The 26,949-nt window shown below is 46.1% G+C and overlaps 1 protein-coding gene and 1 long non-coding RNA gene across 16 annotated transcripts in view; one reads left to right on the top strand and one right to left on the bottom strand.

Annotated features, from left to right (window-relative positions):
- The window catches only part of MAPK4 (mitogen-activated protein kinase 4), a 173,117-nt gene that overhangs the window by 17,663 nt on the left and 128,505 nt on the right, over positions 1-26,949 (bottom strand). The gene's annotated exons all lie outside the window — the stretch shown is intronic.
- LOC147346276 (uncharacterized) lies at positions 332-25,732 on the top strand. 10 transcript variants are annotated; one of them, XR_015154075.1, is made up of 5 exons: positions 3,985-4,266; positions 4,397-4,446; positions 4,769-5,008; positions 14,433-14,570; positions 23,623-25,732. It is a non-coding gene; the product is annotated as an uncharacterized LOC147346276 (long non-coding RNA). The 10 variants fall into 10 exon arrangements; XR_015154078.1 differs by lacking the exon at positions 14,433-14,570 and adding an exon at positions 5,503-5,546 and having other exon boundaries at positions 3,986-4,266; XR_015154077.1 differs by lacking the exons at positions 14,433-14,570; positions 23,623-25,732 and adding exons at positions 5,503-5,546; positions 8,140-8,276 and having other exon boundaries at positions 3,986-4,266.

Here is a 26,949-nt window from a genome sequence, read left to right as displayed (position 1 = left end):
TTCCACCTCTGGATCTGGAAGATCCCCTGGAGAAGGAAGTGGCAGCCCACTCCAGTGTTCTTGCCTGGAAAATTCCATGGACAAAGAAGCGTGGTGGGCTACAGCCCATGGGGTTGCAAAGAATCAGCCACCACTGAGCGACTGAGCATGCATGCACATTCTGTTTATGCAGCTAAAATACACATGGTGAACAGTGTGGTTAAATCAGCTGCCCTGAATTTTCATTAACTTCTCAAGTGAAAGTGTTAGTCGCTCAGTCATGTCCAACTCTTTGTGACCCCATGGACCGTAGCCCGCCAGGCTCCTCTGTCCATTGAATTCTTCAGGCAAGAATATTGGAGTGGGTAAGCCATTACTTTCTGCAGGGGATCTTTCCAACCCAGGGATTGAATCCGTGTCTCCTGCATTGCAGGCAGATTCTTTACCGTCCGAGCCATCATTAACCTCTAAAGTGGATGCCCCTTAAGTGCTGATCTGATGCCCTCCTTTCTCAGGGCTGCCCCCTCCCCACTCCCTGCTCTGGATCCTCTCCAGTGAAATTCATCTCTCCCCCAGTTTCCATGGAAATAACCAAAAGCCCAGTTAAGTTCCTATAGGCCTGCAGCCCCCATGTGGTCCCTTCTTTTTACACTAAAAAAAAATCAGAATTGCTTTAAAAAATGACTTATTTTTATTTGTGATAAAATACACATAAAATTCACCGTTTTAACTGTTTTTAAGCACAAAATTCAGTAGTATTAAGTACATTCACATTGTTGTCCCAGCATCACGACCATGTGCAAAACTGAGTCAATGCCTATTAAACAACAGCTGTCCATACTCCAGCCCCCAAAGCCCCTGTCGACCAGCACTCTTTCTGGCACTACTGAATGTGACTATTCATATAAGTGGGATCATACAGTATTTGTCTGTCTGTGACTGGCTTCTTTCACTCAGCATAATGTACTTCTCCCTGCTTTAAACAGCAGGAAGGTGGGAGCAATGGAGCTGAGCTTCTTTTTAAAAAGTACTTTCTCAAAATGTGGTTGTCTTCTCACTCAACTAGAGCTCACATCACAGATAAAAGCTTTGCATGTTATCCCTCTGGGATCCTAATCATCAGCTCTGAGTCCTGTTACAGTGCAAGACATGACAAAATGTTTCATTTGTTTGGATCGCCAGTTCTAATACCGCCGTCCTTGCCAGGACCAGGGCTGGGCTGGGTGGACAAAGGCTTGGTGCAGCTGCTCCAGCCTCAGTTTCCCCATTTGCTTGTGCTGCTGGCCTCCAGGATTTCCTCTGCAGGGCGCTAGAGTCCTAGAAATCTGCATCTCAGTCGCTAGCAATCTCTAAGTGAGGGGACCCCGCGGGGCCAAAGTGATTAATTTTTAATGGGCTGGACTGTGAGCAAATGGCCCCTTTTAGGAAGATGCATTAACCAGCAGGCCATAATTAGACACTTGTCTCTCACTGACTTTCAAGGGGGAAATCTGGCAGCAGTCTTGAGCAGCGGCTCTCAAACCTGATACACATTAGAAGCACTTGGGCAACTTAAGACAAATCCCGATGCTTAGGCCACCAACCATGCTGATGACATCAGAGTCTCTGGTGGAGCAGCCAGGCATCAGTCATTTCTCCAGGTGACCCCAATGTGCAGCCATATTTGAGAACCAGTATCCTAGGGATCCCTGGCTCATTGGCTTTGGAAAGGTAAGCAGTATTTTCACAGTTCCGCAATTGGTGCAGGCTTCTATTTCTGGCTCCACTCGAGATGAATTCCTTGAGTGGCCACAGCAGTCTTCTCCAGACGGCTGACCCACAGGAAGGAAAATTTTACTGGAAAATAACCAATAATAACAATATCTGCCATTTATTGAGAACTTAGGATGTGCTTGGCACTGTGCCACGTGCTGCTTTATTATCAGTGCATTTAATCATCAAAATGACCCTATGAAGACAGCACAGAGAAGGAAATAGTTTGACCAGGGCCAAATCAGGTCCGAACTGGCAATGCTGAGATTCCATCCTGGCAGAGAGCAAAACAAAGTCCTTGTAGACATGCATTTGGTAGGAAAGACAGCCGAGGGAGCGTGAGGAATAAAAAGTCAAGCAGGGTAAGGAGATACAGTGAGGGATTGGGTGGGTGGTCTAGGAAGGCCTCTGTGACAAGTGGGGAAGTGAACAGGGACCAGAGTGACTCAAAGGAGTGGCCCCAAGGCCTCCCTTTCTGTCTCCCGTCCTGTCCCCAAACAGAAACACTCTCACCTTCACCCGCTCACCCAGCAAGCCCTCTTCTCAGGCCCTTGTTAACCCCAGGTGTAAACCGCTGACAACAGGTTAGGAGGACAAGGGAACGAATGTTTGTTGAGTCCCCGTTAGGCACAAGGGAGTTTGGCAGCATTAACTCAGCTGACCTCCCGACAACCCTGGAAGGTATTTCTTTTTTTCATTTTCTCTCTGGGGAAATTCTTGCAGGTCCCTCCCCTCTGCTTGGCTTAGCTGGTAAGCCTTTGTGATGCTGGACCTCTTTATCTCCAGATCACAACTCCATGGAAGGGGAGGCCCCGAAGGCTGTTTTTTCTAGGGTAAATGCTCACTTTCAACGCGGTGACTGACTTGGATAAAAATCTAAGCCAAAGGAATGATTGATACGCCTGTGGTGGAATTTCAGACACTGATCACCGGTCAAGGGGAGATTATTTTGAAGTTTGTGGGCCATGTTTGAATTGCGGGACAAAGGTAGCTGTCACGTTCAAGTCCAGCCCTCTGAAATCTAGGGGCTCCCTCAGATGTGAGGTGTGGCTGCGGATTTCTGTTTGATGTGACCTTGATACTGGGAGCTGGGCCCTTGGGGCCAACCTAGAGGTCAGATTCAGGGCTTTAGTGCAATCCCTTCTAATTCACTCTCAAAAAAGAAAGAGAATATTCACCCCCCAAAGCACTACTGAGTGACGCAGACAATAGTCATGTTTGCCAGGAGCTGACCATGTCCTGCTGCTGCTGCTGCTGCTGCTAAGTCGCTTCAGTCGTGTCCAACTCTGCGTGACCCCATAGATGGCAGCCCACCAGGCTCCCCTGTCCCTGGGATTCTCCAGGCAAGAACACTGGAGTGGGTTGCCATTTCCTTCTCCAGTGCATAAAAGTGAAAAGTGAAAGTGAATTGCTTAGTTGTGTCCGACTCAGCGACTCCACGGACTGCAGCCTCCCAGGCTCCTCTGTCCATGGGATTTTCCAGGCAAGAGTACTGGAGTGGGTCGCCGTAGGTACCACCTGAGCTCTGCGTCCTTTCCTTTGATTATCAGTTTCATAAGGTGGGGGCTTCCCAGGTGGCACTAGTTGGCAGGCGCTCATGCCTGGCAATGCAGGAGACATGAGAGATGCGGTTTCATTCCTGGATCGGGAAGATCCCCTGGAGGAGGAAATGGCAACCCACTCCAGTATTCTTGCCTGGAAAATCCCATGCACAGAGGAGCCTGGGGGGCTACTGTCCATAGGGTCTCACAGAGCCGGAGATGACAGAAGCGACTTAGCACACACATATGCTCACAAGGTGGGTGCTGTTACTGTTCCTGATGGGAGTGGGTGGGAAGCTGGGGCAGAAGGTCGGTGACACAGTGCCAAGGTCACCAAGTCCCCCAGAGGACAGTCCAGTCTCCGAAGTCCCTCTCCTGCTCCCAACCTCCCCCACAACCTCATTTCTGCTCACTCATCCCCTCATGGAAGGTTAAAATTCCCCCTTGTTCAGCTTGTGGGGAGAGCATACCCAGAAGAATGAAAGGCACTTCGTTGGGCAACTCTCCTTCTCTGAAGGCTCTGGGGTGTAAACTACCACCTGTATTGAAGGTAACAAAGATGGAATGAATCGGCTAAGAATCAGGAAGAGAGAGCCCTCGTGGCCTTGCTTGTTTCCACCCAGGATCAGGTGGAAATTAGAAGGCAGACTTGAAAGCATCCAGGTGGCTTCACTTCACAGATGTCAGTGGGAGGGGTCAGGCCTTGGGCTGCAGGTGTTAGAAACCCCTCTCTCCCGGGTCCCGAGAAGGGGAGGAGTCGGGGGGAGGAGGTGGTGGTCATTCAGGGCTCCTGATGCAGGAAGGCCCCTGACCAGGGGAAGGAAGCCTGTGTGTCGGAAGGAAGTCGCTGCTGGTAGGAGGAGCCAGAAGCGCCCCATGACTGCTGAATTTGACTACCTGCCTGTCCTGGCGAGTCTCACCCACAGTTGCTGCTTGTAGTGAAGGCAGTATTTCCCCAGATGGGTCCACACCCCAGAGGGGCTACTAGGGGCAGGTAAGGCGTGTGGACAAACACCCTGGGACAGGTTGGCAGCGGCTAGTAAGTTTTTTTTTTACCGTCTCAGGGGCTAAGGATGCAGTCTTTGGCACTTCTCTCTGACAGTGTAACCACTTCTCTTTTCTAGGTACATCTTAGGGACCAGTTGTTCACAGGATGTGCTGTGGGAAGTCCCAGGTAAGGTCCTTGTTAATGTGTATACCTGGGAGAGGAAACACACTGGCCCATTTGCGCCCTGTCTTCTACGGTTGCTGTGGCCACTGCTGAGTGTGCTCCGTGTGGATGGAAACACACTTCCTCCCCCATTTATCTCTGAGCCTCCGAGGGCCAGGGCCACTGGACTTGCTGAGCCAAGGCAGGGGGGCTGCCTGTTACAGAAGCCATTAGAGGTGTGGGGAGTGCAGGCACTGAGGCCAGCCCACTGCCCAGAGCGCACACAGGCGGCAGGGTGGAGGGGAGACCGCAGACTCCAGCCCTTCTCCGCTGTTGCTTCTGGCAGGGTCTGAATGCAGGCTCAGTAACCCTGCCCAACCCTGACCTCGAGAAGGGTCTTCTCTCCTTGCTGACCAGGCAACCAGCCGGCTCAAGTTATCCATCAGGAGCCATATCCTTTCTGCGGAAACCCTTCTCTTCCTACAAAAGCTGCAGGTCCCTGGCATGAGCCTTCTTTAGAAGTGTCCCAACGCTGAGAGGCTGCCCGGGTCACCTGCGCCAGGAACACCGGTCCTATTTCAGACAGGTATTTTTAACAGCATTTCTTCAGTGTTTCTGGTGCTGCTGGCCCTGGGCGTGATGCTCTAAGTTAGGGGACTATCCTCAAGGAGCTTACAGCCCAATTCTAGACAGTGAGTTTGCTGGCTCAACTGCAAAGACAATCATTAAACCAGCAACAAGTCAACGCTGGGTGAGGGACAGAGAGGGGAGGAGGCAGGCACCGAGTGAAGAATGGAGCAGAAAGGGGGCAGGGTGGATCCATGCTGGGGGTTGGGGGGGCGGTGGGGGTGGTCCTTAGAAGTTATGAAATTGGGTATGGAAGTGAATATTTATTTTTGAATCAGAAAAGTGCAGCAAATTAAAAATTCTGAAAAGCTGGCAAATAGCACAAACATCACAACATTCATAAAAATAACATTTTTACTAATTAGCTGCTTGGCAAAGTGCGGGTAGCAAACACGTGAATGGATTTCATAATCTCTGATCTTGTCTATGACAGTTTTGTAATATTTTTTACAGGCAGAATTTAAAGGTAATACAGTGTTTGACAGATAATTGAAAAGGTAACTCAGTCTTTCCTCTAATACAGTTGATTCTTTAGTTGGGTAAATAGTCTAGAAGTTTCTTTTACCTTCAAAACTCGTTATCACCAATGTCGTATAAATTTTCAAGATTATTGTCAAATTTGGGAAAAACTTTACTTAGATATTCTTTTGCTTACGAGCTGTGAGATTTGGGGGGCATTTCCAATTTTCTTACATGGTAACTAAACATCTGTTCTTTGAATCCATGACACTCATCAACCCGGTTGTCCGTGATGTCCTACTCGATTTGTACTGTGAGCTATAGGGTGGGCCCTGCTGTTTTGTCGTGACACTCATGAGTTGATTTGGTGAGCCACAGAGGTATTCCTGGAAGTTATTCCTACACCAAGATGCTAAGGCACTAACTTAACTCTATGTAGAAGTAGCTGCAAACCATGTAAACATATCCACAGTTAAAACCCTGGACACTGAAAGTTAAGTAAGAGTCCCTGGTTGGTGATACACATCAATTTGCTGAGAGGGTGACCAAGAAGCTTCACATTTGGGACCCTCCTAGACCTTGCCCCAGAGAAGGCAATGACAACCCACTCCGGTACTCTTGCCTGGCAAATCCCATGGACAGAGGAGCCTGGTAGGCTGGAGTCCATGGGGTAGCTAGGAGTCGGACACGACTGAGCGACTTCACTTTCACTTTTCACTTTCATGCATTGGAGAAGGAAATGGCAACCCACTCCAGTGTTCTGGCCTGGAGGATCCCAGGGACGGGGAGGCCTGGTGGGCTGCCATCTATGGGGTCGCACAGAGTCGGACACAACTGAAGCGACTTAACAGCAGCAGACCTTGCCCCACGGGCCTCATCTTTTGGCTGGTTGTGGTCTGTATCTGAAGTTTATTGGATTAGCTTTAAAAAGTCCTATTTTAAGTATAGGGCTTTCCCGAGTTTTGTGAATTGTTCAAGCGAGGGGGTATGGGAGTCCTCAAATTTGTAGCTAGTTGGTTATTTTTGCAAGTGGCCTGGGAAACCCTGAGTTTGTGGTTGAAGTGTAGGTAGCTCTGGGGGGGGGAATGCCCTTAACCTGTGAGGTTTGTCCTAACTCCGGGTACGAACTGAATCACCAAGTTATCACATATTGTTTGATTGCTCTATATATAATGCTATAATATAGCAATTATATAATTGCTATATACATATATAATATAATGGTATATTATTTAAGATTATGTTTTCTGCTTACAGCCAGTGTATAGAAATGAAGTTGAATTTTATATATTGATTTTATATTCAGTAACACTACTAAAGTCTTTTTATTAAATCTATTAATTTGGCTGTAGATTGAGGCTTTATTTACACAGTCAGATCATCTGTGAATAATAACAGTTTTGCCTTATTTTGCTTGCCAGGACTAGTGTAATGATGAGCAGTAAGTGACAACCTTAGCATGTTCCTAGCTTTTAAAAAAGGTTTTTAACTTTCATTGTTAAATAAAACATTGTTGAGATTTTTGGTAGAAACCATTTTTCAGTGAAGGAAATCCTTTTCTTCCTAGTTAGTATGAGTTTTTATCATTCACAGATACTGAATTTTCTAGAATGTTTTTCTGTATCTGTTGAAATGATCATGTGATCTTTTTTTTTCCTCCTTTGTTTCTGACTTTGGTAGCAATGTTTTAATGTAGCAGGGTATTTCCTCTTTTTAGGTTCTCTGTGAGAGTTTGATTAAACTTATGTTATTTAAAAGTTTGCCTGTAAACTATAAGGCCTGAGGTTTTCATTGTGAGCTTTTAAACTACTGATTTAGTTTCTTTAATGGTTATTGCATTGTTGAGGTGTTCTTTTTGAGTCAAATTTTGATAAAATTATATTTTTCTAAGAACTTATTCACTTCATATTACTATTTAATAAATATATGTATTTAATAAATGAACATTTATGGGCATAGGGTTCATAGTATACTCTTAATTTAGAATCTGTGGTTATATTCTTTGCTATTTAGGGCTGTTGGGATGGTCTGACTCTGGAGGCCACTGGCCACTCTGTGGAAGGCTGACACTGAAACTTGCCAACTTGTTGCCCGATTTGATTTCCTGTTGATCTGAGATGTGCCACCCACAGGAGTGTGTGGGCAAGGCCCAGTAGTGTAACCTAGGCCCTGACTGGGTTTCTGCCTTCAGGAGAATGAAAACCATAATCAGCTGTCATTTTGATTCCCAGAAGGAAAGAGCATTTTTGTCCTTTAAGGAACTCTTGCTGTGATTTAGCACTTTTCAGAGTGACAGAGGAATATGGGTGAGCTCCTGTAACTAAGTTAATTGGCCCAGACAAGCCCATCCCACAAAGCAGCTCTGAGAAACTGCTCACTGGGCAGGGCCCACGACCCTGCACCTGTGGGCTGTCTGCCAATAGGGGGCCTCACGTTGAGGAGTTAGGACCCAGACTCATCTGGAAACCTCCAAGCTACTCAGGGGCCCTTGAGAACTCTCTAGATGGCTGAGTTACGCTCTGTACTTGTTGGGCCCAAGACGCACAGGTGACCAACATTGTCCTGTTTCCTTCTGTTCCCCTCTCTGGATGAAATGACAGCCTACCAACCTCCTTTCTCCTCCCCATTTAGAGATTTTGGTGCAGTTAGAACTCGCGGAGGCTGTGGACCTGATCTTCTGACTCCTCTCTAAAAGGGATGATGTAGGTCATTTCAATCAAGCCTCTCATTTTGCAGAAGGGGAACTCCTAACCATCACCAGCATCTGTCTATAACCCGCATGATCAGGGAGCACTTACTAGATGCCTGCCAAGCATTGCATCAATACTTTACATGCAGAACTTCAACGAATACCTCACCATAGTCTTGTTGCATCACTAGCGTAGCAACCATCTGCTGAGCTGTCATGTTCTAGCTCTGAGTCCTGGGGCAGAGCAGTGAACAAAGCAGAGAAGTTCCCACCTCTGCGGTCCACCTGCTGCTCCCGTAGGGCAGGTGTTTTTATTCCTATTTATAGATAAATAAAGGCAATGGCACCCCACTCCAGTTCTCTTGCCTGGAAAATCCCATGGACGGAGGAGCCTGGTAGGCTACAGTCCATGGGGTCACTAAGATTCGGTCACTAAGAAGTCGACTGAGCGACTTCACTTTCACTTTTCACTTTCACTTTTCACTTTCATGCACTGGAGAAGGAAATGGCAACCCACTCCAGTGTTCTTGCCTGGAGAATCCCAGGGAAGGGGAGGCCTGGTGGGCTGCCGTCTATGGGGTCGCACAGAGTCAGACACGACTGAAGCGACTTAGCAGCAGCAGCAGCAAAGTAAGGCTTGGGCTTCCCTGGTGGCTCAGGGATAAAGAATCTACCTGAGATGCAGAAGATACAGGAGACCTGAGTTTGATCCCTGGGTCGGGAAGATCCCCTGGAGGAGGGCATGGTAATCCACTCGAGTATACTTGCCTGGGGAATCCCATGGACAGAGAAGCCTGGCAGGGACTACAGTCCATAGGGTCGCAAAGAGTCAGACAGGACTAAAGCGTCTGAGCACGCACAAAGTAAGGCTTAGATAAAGATACAGTGACCCAGCTAGTTAAGTGCTGAAGCTGTGAATGAGCCCCGTCTTGTTTTGAACAGCTTCGTGATGCTCTACATCAGCAATTCTCAAACTGAAGCAGGTATCAGAATCACCTGGAGGGCTTGTTAAACTCAGAGCCCTGGCTCCACCCTCAGAGTTTCAGAGTCAGTGAGTCTGAAGCAGGGCCAGAGGATACGCTTGTCTAAAAAGTTCCCAGGTGATGCTGACGCTATTGGTCTGGGGGCCAGCCTTTGAGAACAACTGTTCTGTATACAGAACCAGAACTCTTGAGTTTCTCGCTGGTTCTTTCACAACCCACTTCTCCTCCTCACCACGCGTCTCTTCCAAGCATGTGCCAGGGGCCCCATGCGAGGCTGACTGCCTACACGTTCCCAGGACCTCAGCCTCACTGCAGCCAGCCAGTGCTGCCGTCACTGTCTGTGTCTATGTGGATAATCACCCCAATTAAACATGTTCTCGGTTACACTCCGTGTAAACAAGTTACGCTGGGAAAAGGGGCTGTTCCTGCCCCTGACTTCCCAGGCTGTGTTAAGGGCAACACACAGCTCATGGCAGCTGATGCTGGCTGCTCTGGCCCTTGGCCAAGTGGGGAGGAGAGTCCCTGGACCCAGAAGAGACCCCAGATTGGAACCTCATAGTCTTTCCCAGGGTGTACGGTTAGGCCACTTGAGATGCCTGTTCTCTTGTGTGTCCTGCTCAGCCAGTCCCTGCTTCACTGGCATGACCATCCAGTCCTCTTAATTATAAGGCTTAATAATTGCCCTCGGTAACTGACAAGCCCACCTGACGTTACTTCCCCCTATAAATGATGGCCTCTTCCTCCCCGGAGTAGTCAAGACGGCTACCATGCCTTGCTCCTCACACGGTGCTGTGTTGCTCCAGGACCCTTTGCCTCCGACCTGTAAGATCTGCGGTCTCCGTCACTGTCTCTGGGTTCTTGCTTTGGTCTTGAGGCCGGGCAACTACAAGGCCCGCAGGCCCACAGGGTACAGCCCAACATACAGTGAGTGCAGTATAGCCACAGTATAACCCAACATACTATTCTCTCGGACCTGCAGTTTCTGCAGGATGGCTTTTGCTTCTCTCCCAGGGAAGCCCACAATGTCCCCACGCAGCTTTTGGGGTTGGACAGTGGGGTTCAACGCCAGGGAGCGCTGTCTCATGCTATTCTCTTGACTCAAGTGTCCAAGCCTCATCCCACCTCGAGGTCAGGACTTCATGGTCTGTTCTCTCCACACTGCTCCGCTCGTGGGGTCGCCCAGGCCAGGAAGAGATCTTTAGAGGCCCTTAGGACTGATCTAGCCTGGTGCTCCTTTCCTGTAGGTACTTCAAATAAAATCTACAGAAACTATAAATGTAAGGAAGCCTGTTGTAGGGTGAATTGTGTCCTCCAAGATTTGCATCTCGAAGTCCCGACCTCCAGCACCTCAAAAGGTGACCTTATTTGGAAATAGGGTCACTGCAGATGTAACTACTTAAGATGATGTCATTAAGGTGGATCTTAATCCAATATAGGAATATAGGTCTCCCTGGTGGCTCAGTCAGTCAAGAATGTGCCTGCAATGCAGGAGACCTGGGTTTTATCCCTGGATCAGGAAGATCCCCTGGAGAAGGAAATGGCAACTCATTCCGGTATTCTTACATGGAGAATTCCATGGACAGAGCATGGCAGGCTACAGTCCATGGGATCGCACAGAGTCAGACATGTCTGAGAGACTAACACTTTCACTAATCCAATATGGCCAAATTTCCCCACAAATCCAATATTTCCCCAAAAAGGGGAAATCTGGACATGCATGCCTGCTGGGAGAAGATGAAGGCAGATGTTGGGGTGATGCTCCCACAAGCCAAGGAATGCCAGAGATGGCCAGCAACTAGAGGAGGGGCAGAGGGCAGATTCTCCCTCACAGTGCTAGGAGAAACCAAACCAAATCTCCTTGATCTTGGACTTCCAGCCTCCAGAACTGTGAGACATTAGATTTCTGTCATTCAAATTTGTGACGCTTCATTGCAGCAGGCCTAGCAAACTCATACAGTGTCCAGTGAAGTCGCTCAGTCGTGTCCGACTCTGCGATCCCATGGACTGCAGCCCACCAGGCTCCTCCATCCGAGGAATTTTCCAGGCAAGAGTACTGGAGTGGGTTGCCATTTCCTTCTCCAGGGGATCTTCCTGACCCGGGGATCGAACCCAGGTCTCCTGCATTGCAGGCGGACGCTTTACCACCTGAGCTACCAAGGAAGCCCAATACAGTGTCCAACAAGGGTCTAATTTTCTTCCCATGACGATGACTTTGATTTTTTTTTTGCCTTTTTTTTTTAACAGCAAAAGTAAACACACACACACAGAAGTTGCTCAGTTGTGTCCGACTCTTTGTGACCCCATGGATTGAACCCCCCAGGCTCCTCGGTCCATGGGATTTTCCAGGCATGAATACTGGAGTGGGTTGCCGTTTCCTTACTCCAAAAGTAAAATTCTTTACAAATCCTCCTAGGTGTTTCTGCCCTGCTGGGACCCTGAATCTTGCACTGAAGTATCTTTGGGCTTTCTTAGCAGGAGGACCTGACTCCTCATCCAGGGCAGCCTGCACTGCCCCTCCAGACAAAGATTTCTCCGATGCTGGGTATCTGTGTTGAGAATGTGAGCCTGGGTTCAAATCTTGGGCCAGTGATGTACTTGCTGTTGATTCGCAGTAACTTTCTTAACCTCTCTGAGCTACAGATTGCTCATCTGCAAGACAGCTCACACTTGACCAGGTTGCTGTCAGGGCTCAACAAAAACAACGCAGAAGCTCCTCAGCTTTCACTCTGTCAGTCTCCGTGGTGAGAGAGACTTTAATGGTTCTTTGTCTCTTGCCTTGTCTTCATACCCGTCAGCCTGCTCTCTTGGGTTCTTCCTGCTCTGCCCCTCCCCCAGTCTCTCTTCTCCCCTGGAAAGGCTCCTCCCTCCCTTCCTATTTACATCCTAACAACCCACAGGGCTCACTTCACACCCTACCCCCACCTCAAGACATCCTCTTTGACCCCTTCAGTTCTAAGTTCAGTTCAGTTGCTCAGTCGTGTCTGACTCTTTGTGACCCCATGGACTACAGCACACAAGGCCTCCCTGTCCATCACGAATTCCTGGAGCTTACTCAAACTCATGTCCATTGAGTTGGTGATGCCATCCAACCATCTCATCATCTGTCGTCTCCTTCTCCTCCTGCCCTCAATCTTTGCCAGCATCAGGGTCTTTTCAAATGAGTCAGCTCTTCGCATCAGGTGGCCAAAGTATTGGAGCTTCAGCATCAGTCCTTCCAATGAATATTCAGGACTGATTTTCTTTAGGATGGACTGGTTGGATCTCCTTGCAGTCCAAGGGACTCTCAAGAGTCTTCTCCAACACCACAGTTCAAAAGCGTCAATTTTTCGGCACTCAGCTTTCTTTATAGTCCAAGTCTCACATCCATAAGTATTTTCTTCTGATATATTTCCCAACCCAGAGATCGAACCCAGGTCTCCCACATTACAAGAGGATTCTTTACCAGTTGAGCTACCAGGGAAGCCCTTACAGCTCCAAAATGACCTCTAATTGAGAGGGGGGGAAATGGGGCCAGAAAGGGAGGCGGGGAAAGTTAAGTTTTTGACAAAGGACACTATCTGTGTCACTCCCTCCACACTGGCTAGATGCCACCTTGTCTGTTTTGCTAAGATTTTAGTCTGTGTTCTGGCTTTCCCCTTGGATCGTCAGCTCCAGTCATAGTCAACACTGCTATTTACCAAGTGCTTACAATTCAGACCGATTTCTGACAGTGGCCAGGTAAAGGAGAAGTCATATAATTTCCCTCTTAAAATACCCAGTCCAGACTGTCTGCATTCAGCAAGTGTCTGCCCGTGGTCACGGTGGTGACACGGGAATGACTAACATCTGGTGTCACTCAGGCTCTTTCCTCCTCTCTGTGAGGCGGCTGTGGGTGCAGAGTGACAAAGTGAGACGGGCCAGCTCTTCCCAGGTGACTTAGTGGCCACCGGTATGGTGTCACAGAAGCCCTGTGTCTGCAGATGACGCTGCTGGGGACCTGTCACAGGGCCCGATGTTACCCTCAGATAAATGACATGACACGGCGGTACTCTGGGGGACGTGAGGCCACTGTTAACACGCAGAAAGATAACTGTCATTCATTCAACAAGTACTAAGTTGTTGAAATACAACAGGCGTGAGCCCCTGTGAAAGAATTTAGGAATGGCTTTGTTGGGCAGAGGACACCACGTGAAGTGATGGTGCTGGGTCAGCTGAGTATCACTGAGGAATTTGCCAGGTGTTGCCTTGAGGTGAGGATGAAGAACTCGTGTGGCCCATGAGAGGGACTGTAAAGATCCCTGATGGCCCTGGGTGGCCTGGGGACCCTGGGTGCACGTGTAGGGGATGGAGGAGGGGCGTGGAGAGTGCAGGCTGAGATCTTTCCATCTAAGGTCAGCGACTGAGCCCACCTGGGGCAGCCTTTGGGGAACCTGCCTCCAGCAGGACTGGACATCCCCAGAAAAAGCCCTTCTGGCCGACTGAGATTTCTGGAGAGCAGCAGGGCTCCCCTGTGCGCACACAGCCCTGTGACTTTCTTTTGATTTTAATTGGATAGAAATGTTCCCCAAATATTTTGGGCAACATTTCACAGTTTTTCTTTCTTCCATTCTTTTTCTCCCCCAGGCAGCAGGATCTTATTTTATTTTCCTCATCTAAAGACTCCTGCGGACAAATACTGAGCAATCCTCATTGCATCAGAGGTGGGAAGTCACAGCCCTGCTGGGGGAGGGGGCGCGGTGCCCCTGTATCAGCCTCCAGGCAGAACCCTGGGGTTCCCAGGAGCACAGTTTGAAAGCATCCACGTGGTGCAAACAGCACTGGACTGCAAGTCAGAGGTCCTGGGGGAAGCCCAGCTCTAGTCCACACTAGTCACGTGAGCCAAGGCCCGTCTCTTAGCCACCCTGAGACTTCGCTTCACCCTCTGTCAAATGGGAGACGATAGCAGGAGTCCTGCCTTTACCCCAGGATTATCATGGGAATGAAATGATAATGAAATCTGTGGACAGCCCATGCACACTTGAACATCTCCCCCGCAAGGTTCTGTTGTCCTTCACGTTATACACACCGCTGGCTGCTTAACATGCACTGACTGTAGCTGAACATCCTTCTGCAGGGTCAAGAAATTGGACGTCATAATTCTGAATTCTGAGCCATCACACACCACAGCACTCAGAAATCAAAGGGAGGCAGACACTCTTCCAGAGCCTGATGGCTGTGACTCCTTGTTAATTCTAATGTCTGTCTTTCTAGTTTTCTGTCTCCTTCCTTGGCAGACTCCCGGCTGTCACTTCTGTCTGCGCTTCCGGTGCCTGTCTCACCCTAAGTTTGTTGCCTCTCATCCATGGTGGCCTTGACAACTGGATAATGAATTTTGTGAGAACCACGTATACAGTGAAGGTACACAGGCTCAGGTAAAGTGTATGATAAATGTCGTGCACCAGCTATGTACCATCTGCTCAGCAGCTAACGATCCTTTAGCTTCTGTCTTGCCTGTGCCTCAGATGAGTGAGGCTGCATAACAGAGGGACTGCCGTCCTGAGTTCTCCTTACTTACAAGCCATCATTTCCGATCTTGTGCTGGGCTTGGGAGCCGTCAGCCAACCCTCACGTGTACTCTCTCGCTGCACGACCCATAGGAGGCCCCTGGATCAAAGCAGTTGACAAGAATAGGTGTCCTTGTGCCAAGTTCTCTGATCCTGGGGGCAGAGAACCCAAGTTCTCTCCACCTTTGGGATTTTGGGTTTTCTTTCCTCCCCTGTGCCTTGCTTTGTTCCACCAAGTAAGCACTCAGATTTCCTGAGGGCTTCCGGCCTGCCAGGCCTCGTGCTGAGCACTTTGCCTTCTTGATCACAATCCATCCTTAATACAACACAAGAAAAGAGAAGCCATTATGTCCTTCTTCCAGGTAAGAAAACTGAGCTGGGAGAGGATGACTAGCTTGCTCAGGGTCACACAACTTTTTAAATTAATTAATTTGGCTGTGTTGGGTCTTAGTTGTGGCATGCAGGGTCTTTCACTGCAGCACATGGACTCTCTAGTTCTGGCGTGCGGGCTTAGTGATTCTGTGGCATGTGGGATTTCAGTTCTCCGACCACGGATCGAAGCCACGTCCCTTGCATTGTAAGGCAGGTTCTTAACCACTGCATCACCAGGGAAGTCCCAAGGTCACACAGTGCTCTCCAGAGTTACCTCTCCTGGGCTCTCAACAGTGAGTCCCAGGCCCTGCTGGGTCCTGGGTGTCCAGATTCTCTCCTACAAAAGGTGAGTGGTCTGAGCCAGAGACCTGACACGCACCATTTAGAGAACAATGAAAGGAGAAAAATGAACAAAGTGGAGAACAATGAAAAGTATCCTCCGGAGAGCAGAGGGGGCCCCCCAGGACTGGGGGAGGCCCTGTACTGAGCCTCTGGGCAGGAAGACCCAAGATCGAGGCAGCAGTCAGGTGGTGTGCTTTCTGGAGAAGGCACTGGCACCCCACTCCAGTACTCTTGCCTGGAAAATCCCATGGACAGAGGAGCCTGGTGGGCTGCAGTCCATGGGGTTGCTAAGAGTTGGACATGACAGCGACTTCACTTTCATTTTCATGCATTGGAGAAGGAAATGGCAACCCACTCCAGTGTTCTTGCCTGGAGAATCCCAGGGACAGGGGAGCCTGGTGGGCTGCCGTCTGTGGTGTTGCACAGAGTCAGACACGACTGAAGTGACTTAGTAGCAGCAGGAAGGTTGCTTGAAAAATATTGCCTCCACCTGCTGGCTGTTGCCTGGAAATTCCTTTCCCTGGGATTCAACCTTCCATGTCACAGTAAAGAGTAAAACTTAAGATATAAAGACTTCCTGCTTCTGTGGCCATATGTTAACATTCATACTAAAATGTAAATGACTGATACCAGCTCCCTTTAAGATCCATGGAGGGTTTTGAGAGAAGGAAGAAGCACCCAGCGGTGCTCCTGTGGGTATAAGGAAGGATGGGAAAGGAGATGGGGCATCGCAAAGTGAGGAGGGAAGCTCTAATGTGACCAAGGGATGCAGAGAGGACACTAAGAGATACAGACCCGACCAGCTCTGCAGTTTTGGCTAAAACTGGTCCTGGTTCCACATACTCACTCTCTGAGACCATCAGAGGTGTTCTCTGCACAAAGGTACATGGGGCAAGAGCCTCAGTTGGAAAGCTTTCAGTAGTAAAACCTGAGAGTGATAAAACCTATTGTGCAAAAAAAAAAAAAAATTTTGCCAGGCTTTATCTTTTTTAATGCTTTGACCTGAAGACTGGTTTCGGAAAACTGCCTCTACTGAATGCCACATGGGCGTTTAAATGACCATGTGCGGGTGTGCAGGAAACCCCATACGTACAGAGAGAAGGCTCTTACACAGAATATGCTCCAGGATTTGTTAAGTTCAATAGCACAGGCCTCCATCAGAAGGCAGAAAAAATGTTAAATTTCAACTGACCACGAATCCTCTCTTTACAAGTGAGAGTCAAATTCTCGATACTTCCTGCCTCTCAGGTGCCCTGCCCTTCCTGAAGATGCTTTGCCTTCCTGGCAGATTCATCTCTGGAGCTTTCCTTTTGCTGTCTTGCAAGATAGATTTTTGTTTTATTCTTTAATTGCAAGTTGGTAATAGGTTCACTTAAAAAATCTCAGCCACTAAAGAAATAATCTTTCGAAGTGAGTTATTCCTTGATTCTCAAGGTATCACCCCCCAACCCCATTCCCTAAAGGGAATCACTGCGGCTGCTAAGTCACTCCAGTCGTGTCCGACTCTGTGTGACCCCATAGATGGCAGCCTACCAGGCTCCTCTGTCCCTGGGATTCTCCAGGCAAGAATACTGGAGTGGATTGCCATTTCCTTCTCCAATGCATGAAAGTGAAAAGTGAAAGTGAAGTTGCTCAGCCCTGTTTGACTCTTCGTGACCCCATGGACTGCAGCCTACCAGGCTCCTCTGTCCATGGGAGTTTCCAGGCAAGAGTACTGGAATGGGTTGCTAGCATAATTCTCATTTTTTCCTTTCCTCTCTCCATCCACACACATATATACTTTCTTTTCAAAAATGAAATTATTATACTTTCCCTTCACCTGATTTCTTCACCTCAATTACAGATGACTTCTCTTTGGGATAAAAGGAGCTTTTTAAGTGGTTACATAGTGAGTGTCAAATTCTTTTGTCATTTACAGTCTCTATTCAGAGCTCTTTAAATTTTTGTTCTGAATGTCTTGGTCTCATTGTGCATCTGGGTGCTCTGTAATGTGTCAATGAGGTTAACTCACTGTGTCAAGCGTTGTTAGCAGCAAGATGCTTTTCTGGAAGCAAGTGAGGATAATTTATATATCAACTCACACCTGGATCTAAAAGAGTAGGAGTGGGAGAGGCTTAGAAATGTAAAAGCCCAACCTGAACAGTATCACTTTAAAATAGGAGTACAGCGATTACTTTCCTTTTCTACTGCCTATTATTAAGGAGCCCTGGAGAGAAGCAAGGTCACAGCTGCCCGGTTGCATAGGTCACTGTAATGACCTGAAACAGCAGGCAGGTGAAGCAGAAGAGTTAGCTTGGGAGAGACGAGCCTTCAGGGGCTCTGACTTAGGCCTTGCATCCCTCCTTTCTGGGCTTTCCCAGTCTAGGCTTTGTGGAGAAGGCTGGGGGCTAGGGGGTCCTGAGTCTAAGGTGGGTTTGCTAGGGATCTCACATCCATTCTGTCTGGCTTCCTTGGTCTCACTGCTCAAAATCCGTGACCTCAGTCCTGATTCTGCTCCTCTCTCCTCCAGTCAACCAGAGTGGAGTTGACAAAAGCAGTACTCCTTTCTGGGATGGCCGTGGGCACCCACATCGCCAAACAACTGAGAAAGATGTCAAGGAAATCTTGTTGCACAGAGCAGATGTGTCCCAGAAAACTTGGGCCCACGCTGGCTGCAGGAAGACCTCAACCTGATTACCATGTACAAGCTTAAAGGGAAGCATGTTTGCAAAATGGACTTTGGGTTTGGAGTGTGAACAAACATGCCTTGCGTTAGCTCTCCAATAGCACAGAGTAGGGTGGTTTGGTTTGCATAAATCAGGAGCCACTTCTGAAAAGAAAATCCATTGTTCAGGAAGGAAGCAGAGTGTTAATATCATGCAGAAGTTTCAGTGCTTTTGTGGAGATGATTTGGTGTTCTGGCTAAAAGAGAGTTAAGCAGAAAAGGCTTTTTGTTTCAACCTCTGTGTCTGGAAATATCTCTGAAATGTCCCCATTTGATTTCCGGCCTTGGTGCCTAGCACCCAGGGAACAGAATTCAGTTTGTGATGACTGAGTGACATTCTTCGCTTCCGGGTCTTTCTGAATTTTAGTTCATCATGGCATCAGGCACCAGAGAGAAGTGTAGAAAATGTGGAAGACATCTGGCGTTTGGTCTACAGAGTATTCAGACTTGGAACCAATGGGAAGTTGATGGTCCAAAGGACAAGGGAACTCGTGATGCAACTTGTAGTTGTTTTGTGGTTATCTGCTCGTCAGAGTCAAGTCTAGACTTTACCATCATCTTGGGCAAGACACTTGTGGGAGGGCCTCCTTGGGCAGTGAGAGGAGCTGAAATCTGGGCTCTTACGTGGCCCTCACGTCTGTGTCCCTGAGAACCACGCCACTCTGGTTGCTTGAGCATTCCTGTTAATTGTTATTTTGCTGAGTGTTGCCTGCCCCGAGCTAGCCAGGAAATTCGTCAAGCACGGACACGCTGGCTCCAGTGGCAGGATTCCCCGTGAAAGCAGCAGACATACATCACTGTAACAACAGAGCCCACCGGGGAGCTGGACACGCTGAGGGTCATCACTTGGCACCCCTCAGGATGATGATGGTCTTTAAACCTGGCTGCTGCTCCCGAACGCAGTCTGGGGGTGATGTGAACACAGCTGGCCTTCCCGGAGGAGCAGGGCAGAGACCCGATGATCAGGGACGAAGGTTGCTTTGATCCCACGCGGTCTCACGGTTAGAATTCTGGGGTCTTTGTCTTGAGATGGACTGAGGGGAAGGCCCTGGGACGGGTGGGGGAGTCCTTGACTGCCTTGATCATCAGTCTCGCTGCTCCCTCTGTGGTCGCTGTGCCTCCTCACGCACACGTGGCACGTCTGCGTCTCTGAGCGTGTCCTCCTCTTTGAACTCTGATCTTCCCCACGGCAGCGTGTGGGAAGCAGGGGCGCTCTGTCATTTGACAAGTGAGGAGGCTGAGGCCCGCGGGGCGGGGTGACTTGCTCAGGGTCACAGTGGTAACGTGGGGAGGCTGGGCTGGGACTGGGGACCCCGACGCCTGTCTTTCTTCTGGTCTCTGAAAGCAGCCCACATTACTTTCAATTCTAATCGTGTCTCTGTGCCCTCAGAAGAACGGCCACTGTTCCCGCTTCCAGATGGGGAAACCAAGGCACACAGCAGTGCTATTTGCTCCTGCTATTTGAGCCGGGAGGGGAAGGAAGCCTAGAAACCAGATTGTCTGAATCTCAGGCCAGGGTTTTGCTCCCAAATGAGTGACTTCCTTAGTCTGTGCATTCCTGATGGGCTGTGGGATGCCCACCACGAGCGTCCTGAGCAAGGAGCCTCCACAAAGGAATCCAGAAGGCGTGACGGGGAGGGGACCCACTGGTGAGCACAGGTGGGCTGGGACCACCTCCAGGGAGCCAGACCTGCAGATGTGACGACCCCTGTGGGTCACCACACATGCTGCTCCTGTCCCTTTGTCCCCAGACCTGCCCAGAACCTGCTTCTCGATCCCTGCAATAGCCTCCACCCTATTCAGCTTCCTCCCAGGACCTCTCTGCTGATGGTCTCTAGAGCCCCCGGGGTGGGGAGTCCTCCTCGGGACAGACCTTCCTCTCTACTCTGTGGCCGCTCTGAGGACATGGAGCTGCTCTAAGGAAGGATCCAGCCCTACCTGGTGAGGGCAGAGAGTCGTTCCCCCTCCACGCCTCGTCTCCAGCTCTCCCGAAGACCCAAAGGAATGACGGGACTCAGAGCTTGTCTGAGTCGCAATGACAAAGCCAGTGAAAGGAGTTTAAGCAAAAAGAGAGGCTCCTCCAAGGGTGTTTGATGGAGGTTAGGGTGAGGAGAAGGTCCCCCAAAGACAGGAGGGGCCACCAGGCCTAACCCCCTTCCTGCTAGTCAGGGTAGGAGCATGGTTGGTGAGCCAGAGGCCTAAAGGGGAACCCCCAGAGAGAAAGGAGAAAACCCAACCGTGGTTCTTCCGGGGCTAAAGCCCAGCTCCATGCAGCCCTGTATCCAGCCCTCCTGCACTTCTGGGAGGGAGGGGACGACTCCACCTGGGGCTGAAAGGATTGTGTGGGTGAACCTGAGGACTATTATGAAGTATCTAGTCTACCTAAGCTTCACACTTAAATATAAACTCCACGCAGGCAGAGCCCTTGTTTACAGTCTTGTGTTTGTTTTCTATCCCTAGCGCCCAGCCCATGGCCAGCATTCAAATATTCGTTGATAGTTGATATATAATAAGTTACAGGTATATAACAGTGATTCATAATTTTTAAGGGTTATACTCCATTTGTAGTTATTATAAAATATTGGTTATATTCCCCATGTCGTACAGTACATACTTGTAGTTTATTTTATACACAGCAGTTTCTACCTCTTAATCACCTGCCTCTGTCTTGCCCCTTCTCTTTCCCTCTCCCCACTGGTAACCACTGGCTTTTTCTCTGTATCTGTGAGTCTGTTTTCTTTGGTTGTTATGTTCACTAGTTTTATATTTCAGAGTCCATGTGTAAGTGATGTCATATAGTATTTGTCTTTCTGTGACCTGTTTCACTTAGCATAATACACTCCAAGTCCGTTCATGTTGTTGCAAATGGCAAAATGTCATTCTTTTCTATGGCTGAGTAGTATTCCAATAGTATTCTTCTTTATTCATCTGTTGATAGACGCTTAGACTGCTTCCCTACCTTGGCTACTGTAAATAATGCTGCCATGAGCGCTTGGGTGCATGCATCTTTTCAAATTAGTATTTCCATTGTTTCTGGATATATATCCAGGAGTGGGATTGCTGGGTCAGGTGGTAGTTCCATTTTTAATTTTTTGAGAAACTTCTGTGCTGTTTTCCACAATGACTGCACCAGTTGCCTTTCCCACCAGCAGTGTACTGGATTCCCTTTTTTCCACATCTTTGCCAACATTTTTTATTTGTGGTCTTTTTGATGACAGCCATTCTGATAGGTGTTTCTCTGATAATGAATGATGTTGAGTATCTTTTCATGTGCCTCTTGGCTATCTATATGTCTTCTCTGGAAAAATAGAAAAGACTTTTCTATTCAAGTCTTCTGCCCATTTTTATTCTTTATTTTTATTTTTATTTTTTTTGAGTTTTTTTTTTTCCTGCCCATTTTTAAATTGCATTTTTTTCCCCTGATGTTGAGTTGTATGAGCCATTTATATATTTTGGATATTAATCCCTATTGGTCATATCATTTGCAAATATTTTCTCCCATTCAGTGGGTTGTCTTTTCACAGGGTTTACTTGGCTGTGCAATAGCTTTTAAGTTTAATTAGGCCCCATTTGTTTATTTTTGCTTTTGTTTCCTTTGCCTTAGGAAACAGATCCAAAAAAAATATTGCCACATTTATGTCAAGGAGTGTTCTGCCATGTTTTCTTCTAGGAGTTTCCTGTCTTACATTCAGATTTTTAATAATTTTGAGTTTATTTCTGAATATGGTGTTAGAAAATGCTTTAATTTCATTCTTCTGCATGTAGCTGTCCAGTTTCCCTGGCACTGTTTAATGAAGAGAATGTCTCTTCTTTATCATATATTCTTGCCTCCTTTGTTATACATTGACCTTCAGTGTGTGGGTCTATTTCTGGGTTCTCTAGTCTGTTCCATTGATCAATATGTCTGTTTTTGTGCTAACACCATTAATATTTTGATTATTGTAGCTTTGTAGTATAAAGGCAGGGAGCACGATACCTTCAGCTATGTTTTTTTTCAAGATTGTTTTGGCTATTTGTGGACTTTTGTGTTTCCATATAAATTTAAAAATTATTTGTCCTGTTTCTGTGGAAAATGCCTTTGGTATTTTGATAGGGGTTGCACTGAATCTGCAGATTGCTTTGGGTAGTATGGTCATTTTAACAATACTGATTCTTTTAGTCCAAAAACACAGCGTATCTTTCCATCTATCTTATCTTCAGTTTCTTTCATCAGTGTCTTAAGAGTTTGCTGAGTTCAGGTCTTTTACTGTCTTAGGTAGGTATATTCCTAGGTATTTTATTCTTATTGATGTAGTGGTAAATGGGATTGTTTGCTTCATTTCTGTGATAGCTTGTTAGTATATAGAAATGCGACAGATTTCTGTATATTAATTCTGTATTCTGAAACTTTACCAAATTCATTGATGAGCTCTAGTAGTTTTCTGGTGGTGACTTTAGGATTTACTATGTATATTATCATGTCATCTGCACACAGAGACAGTTTTACTTCTTCCTTTCCAATTTGGATTCATTTATTGTTTGATTTTTGGGGCTAGGACTTCTGGTATTATGTTGAATAAAAGTGGTGACAGTGGACATCCATGTCTTATTTCTGATTGTAGGCTTTTCACCGTTTAGTAAGATGTTAGCTGTAGGTTTGTCATATATGGCCTTTATTATGTTGAGGTAGGTTCCCTCTATACCTACTTTCTGGAGAGTTTTTATCATAAATGGATATTGATTTTATCAAAACCTTTTTCTAAACTTACTGAGGTAATCATATGCTTTTTATTTTTCAATTTGTTAATATGGGGCCTCCTAGATGGCACAGTGATAAAGAATCTGCCTGCCAATGCAGGAGACATAGAAGATGTGGATTTGATCCTTGGGTCAGGAAGAAGTCCCGGAGGAGGAAATGGCAACCCAGTTTTCTTGCCTGTAGAATCCCACGGACAGGGCAGCCTGGCAGGCTACAGTCTGTGGGGTTGCAAAGAGCTGGACACGACTGAGTGACTGAGCATGCATGCACTTGTTAATGTGCGTCACATTAATTTTGCAGATATTGAAAAACCCTTACACCCCTGAGATAAATCCCACTTGATTATGCTGTATGATCCTTTTTATGTATAATTGGATTTGGTTTGCCAATATTTTGTTGAGAATTTTTGCATCTTTGCTCATCAATGATATTGGTCTGTAATGTTCTTTTTTTGTTGTATCTGTGTCTGATTTGGTATCAGAATGATGTAGGCCTTGTAGAATGAGTTTGGGAGCACTTTTTTGGTGCTTTTTTGTGGGGGGCGGGGAATAGTTTGAGAAGCCATGTTAATTCTTCTAAATGTTTAGTAGAATTCACCTGTGTAGTCATTTGGTCATGGACTTTTGTTTGTTGGGAGTTCATTTTTTTTTTTTAATCACTGATTCGATTTCATTACTGGTAACTGGTCTGTTCATATTTTCTCTTTCTTACTGATTCAGTGTTGGGAGACTACACCTTTCTAAGAATTTGTTCCTTTCTTCTAGGTTGTCCATTTTATGGGTAGAGGATGAGATGGCTGGATGGCATCACTGACTCGATGGACGTGAGTCTGAGTGAACTCCGGGAGTTGGTGATGGACAGGGAGGCCTGGCGTGCTGCAATTCATGGGGTCGAGAAGAGTCGGACATGACTGAGCGACTGAACTGAACCGATAGTTGTCTGTTTTAGTCTCTTATGATCTTTTGTATTTTGTTGCTATCAATTGTAACTTCTCCTTTTATATTTCTGGTTGTATTGATTTGGATCCTCTCTCTTTCTTTTGATCTCTCCGGCAAATCTGAATGAGAACCTTGCTCTCATTCAGGAAGAATTCTACTCAGGTAGAATATTCTTGGTTGTAGGTTTTTCTCTTTCATTAGCTGAAATATATCATGCCATTCCCTTCCAGCCTACAGAATTTCTGCTGAAACGTCAGCTGATAGCCTTACGGGAGTTCCCTCGTATGTTCTTTGTTGTTTTTCCCTTGTTGCTTTTAATACTCTATTTTTTGCCATTTACAGTGAGTCTTGTGTTTCTCTTTGGGTTGATTCTGTTTGGGACTCTTTTCTTTCTGGACTTGGATGTGTGTTTTCTTTCCCAGGTTAGGGAAGGTTTGCAGCTATTATGTCTTCAAGCATGTTCTCAGTTCCTCCCTCTCTCCTGTCCCTCTGGGACCCCTGTACCATGAATATTAGTGTGCTTGATGTTGTTGCCGAGGTCTCTTACACTGTCCTCGTTTCTTTTCTTTTTCCTGTCCAGCATCGGTGATTTCTACTACTGTGTTCCAGCTTGCGGATCCATTCTCCTATATCGTTTAGTTTACTACTGATTCTTTCTAGCATATTTTTCATTTCAGTCACTATATTCTTCATCTCTGTTTGTTCTTTATATTTTCTAACTCTTTGTTTAAATCGTCTAATTTCTTGCTCTGTGCATCAGTTCTCCTGAGTTCCTTGATCATCTTTACGATCCTTACCCTGAAACTCCTCCTTGGGTAGATTGTGTATCTCTACTTCACTTGGTTATTTTTCTGGGCTTTTAACAATCTTATTTCTTAATCTGGAACATGTTCTTCCGCTGCCTAATTTCACCTAAATTGCTGTTTTTTTATTGTTTATTTTTATGTATCTGGTAGGGTGGTACCTTTCCTGACCTTGGCTCTTTTGCAGAAGGTATCCTATGAATCCCAGCAGTGCGGCCCCTCTGGTCACCCTGTGAAGGCTGAGTAGGACCCAGTTTGTTTACATGGATGTTGATGGATCTGGGTGGCTTCTAGTTTTTCTCTGTGAAAAGAAAGCTGCTATAAAATTTTATACACAAGTCTTTGTATGCACATATGCTTTCATTTCTCTTGGGTAAATATATAGAAGTGCAATGTCTGAATCATGGTAGATGTAAGTTTAACTTTTAAAGGAACTGCCAAATCATTTTCCAAAATGGTTATAACATTGATTTTCAAATATTAAGCCAAACTTGCATTCCTGAGATAAAACATACTTGACTGATGTGCATTTTCCTTTTTATATGTTGCTAAATTCAATTTGATAGTTTTGTTTAGAAATTTTATATCAGTGTTAATGGGAGATATTAATCTGTTGTTTTCCTGTAATGGTTTTGCCAGGTTTGGCTTCACGGTAATGCTTAGAATGAATTGGAAAGTAGTCCATTCTCTTCAATATTTTGAAAGAGCTTATAGAATTGGTACTTACTTAAATATTTGGTAACATTCACCTTTGAAGTTATTTGGGCCTGGGGTTTTCTTTGTGAGGTAGTTTTTAACTACACATTTAATTTCTTTAATAGATACAGTGATATCAAATGATCTGCTTAATTTTTTAAGATATAATTCACGTATCATAAAATTCACTATTTAAGAATCCAGTGGTTTTCAGTACATTGACAAGATTATATAAACATCATTACCACCTAATTCCAGAATGTTTTTGTCACCCCAACATAAAACCTCATTCTTATTGGAAGTCACACTCCATTTTTCCCCAACCTCTAGCTCCTAACACAAATTTATTTTCTGTCTCTCTGAATTTGCTTATTTTGTATATTTCATATAATGTATTTGAAATGGACTCATATATAAATAAATGGACTCATACAGTATGTGGCCTTTTGTAACTGACTGCTTTCACTTAGTATTAACAGTTTCAAGATTCATCCTTATAGAATGCATCCTTTTTATGACCTAAATAGACAAAACAATCTTGAAAAAGAACAATGTTGTCAGACTCACACTCCTGATTTCAAAACTTATGACAAAAATCTCACATCTTATATAAAAGTTAACTCAAATGCATCAAAGACCCAAATGTAAGAACTAAAACCATAAAACTTTTAAGAAATTATGGGTTAAATCTTCATGAACTTGGATTAGGCTATGGTTTCTTAGATTCGACACCAAAAGCAAGAGCAAGAAAATAAAAAGTACATCAACTGGATATCATCAAAAAGAAACACTTTTGTGCTTCAAAGGGTAACACCAAGACAGTAAAAAGAATAACCCAAAGAATGGAAGAAATTTTTTTTTTGCAAACTGTTTATATGATAAGAGACTTGCATCTAGAATATATAAAGAACTTGTACAATTCTATAAAAAATTTTAAAATGGATGAGCAGAGGATATGAGCAGACAGTCCCCCAAAGAAGATATACAAATGGCCAATAAACACATGAAAAGATACTCAACATCATCAGACACCAGGGAAATGGAAATCAAAACCACAATGACATGCCACTTCACACCCACTAGGATGGCTAGAATAAAAACAGAATCTCAAGTGTGTGTGAATATTTAGAGAAATTGAACCCTTACACATTGCTGGTGAGAATGTAAAATAGTGCTGCCATTTTGGAAAATATCCTGGTAATTCCTCCAACGGTACCATACGACCCAGTAATTCAAGTCCTATGTATATAATCCAAGAGAAAGGAAAACCTCTGTAAACACAAAAACGTGTACATGAATGTTCATAGCAGCGTTAATCCAAAACCCCAAAGTGGAAACAGCTGACCTATCCATCAGTTAAGAAATAGATAAGCAAAATGTTGTATATACAGTGGAATGTAATTCAGCAGTAAAAAGAAAGGAAGTACTAAAATCTTCCACCACGTGGATGAACCTTGAAAACACTAAGAAGTCAGTCACAAAGAATCACATATTGCATGATTCCATTTATGTGAAATGCCCAGAATAAGCAAATCTATAAAGAAAGTAGATTTCTTGCTTGCCAAGGATGGTGGGGAGGTGTGGAGACTTTGGGGGATGGTGACTAAGGTGGGTGAGATCTTTTAGGAATATGTCTGAGGACGTTTTAAAATTG

The sequence above is a fragment of the Bos grunniens genome, chromosome 24 (genome assembly GCF_055505025.1).
Source record: "Bos grunniens cultivar Pamir isolate PY7600 chromosome 24, Bosgru_T2T1.0, whole genome shotgun sequence".
Taxonomy (NCBI): Eukaryota; Metazoa; Chordata; class Mammalia; order Artiodactyla; family Bovidae; genus Bos; species Bos grunniens.
This window is presented reverse-complemented; position numbering and strand designations above follow the sequence as displayed.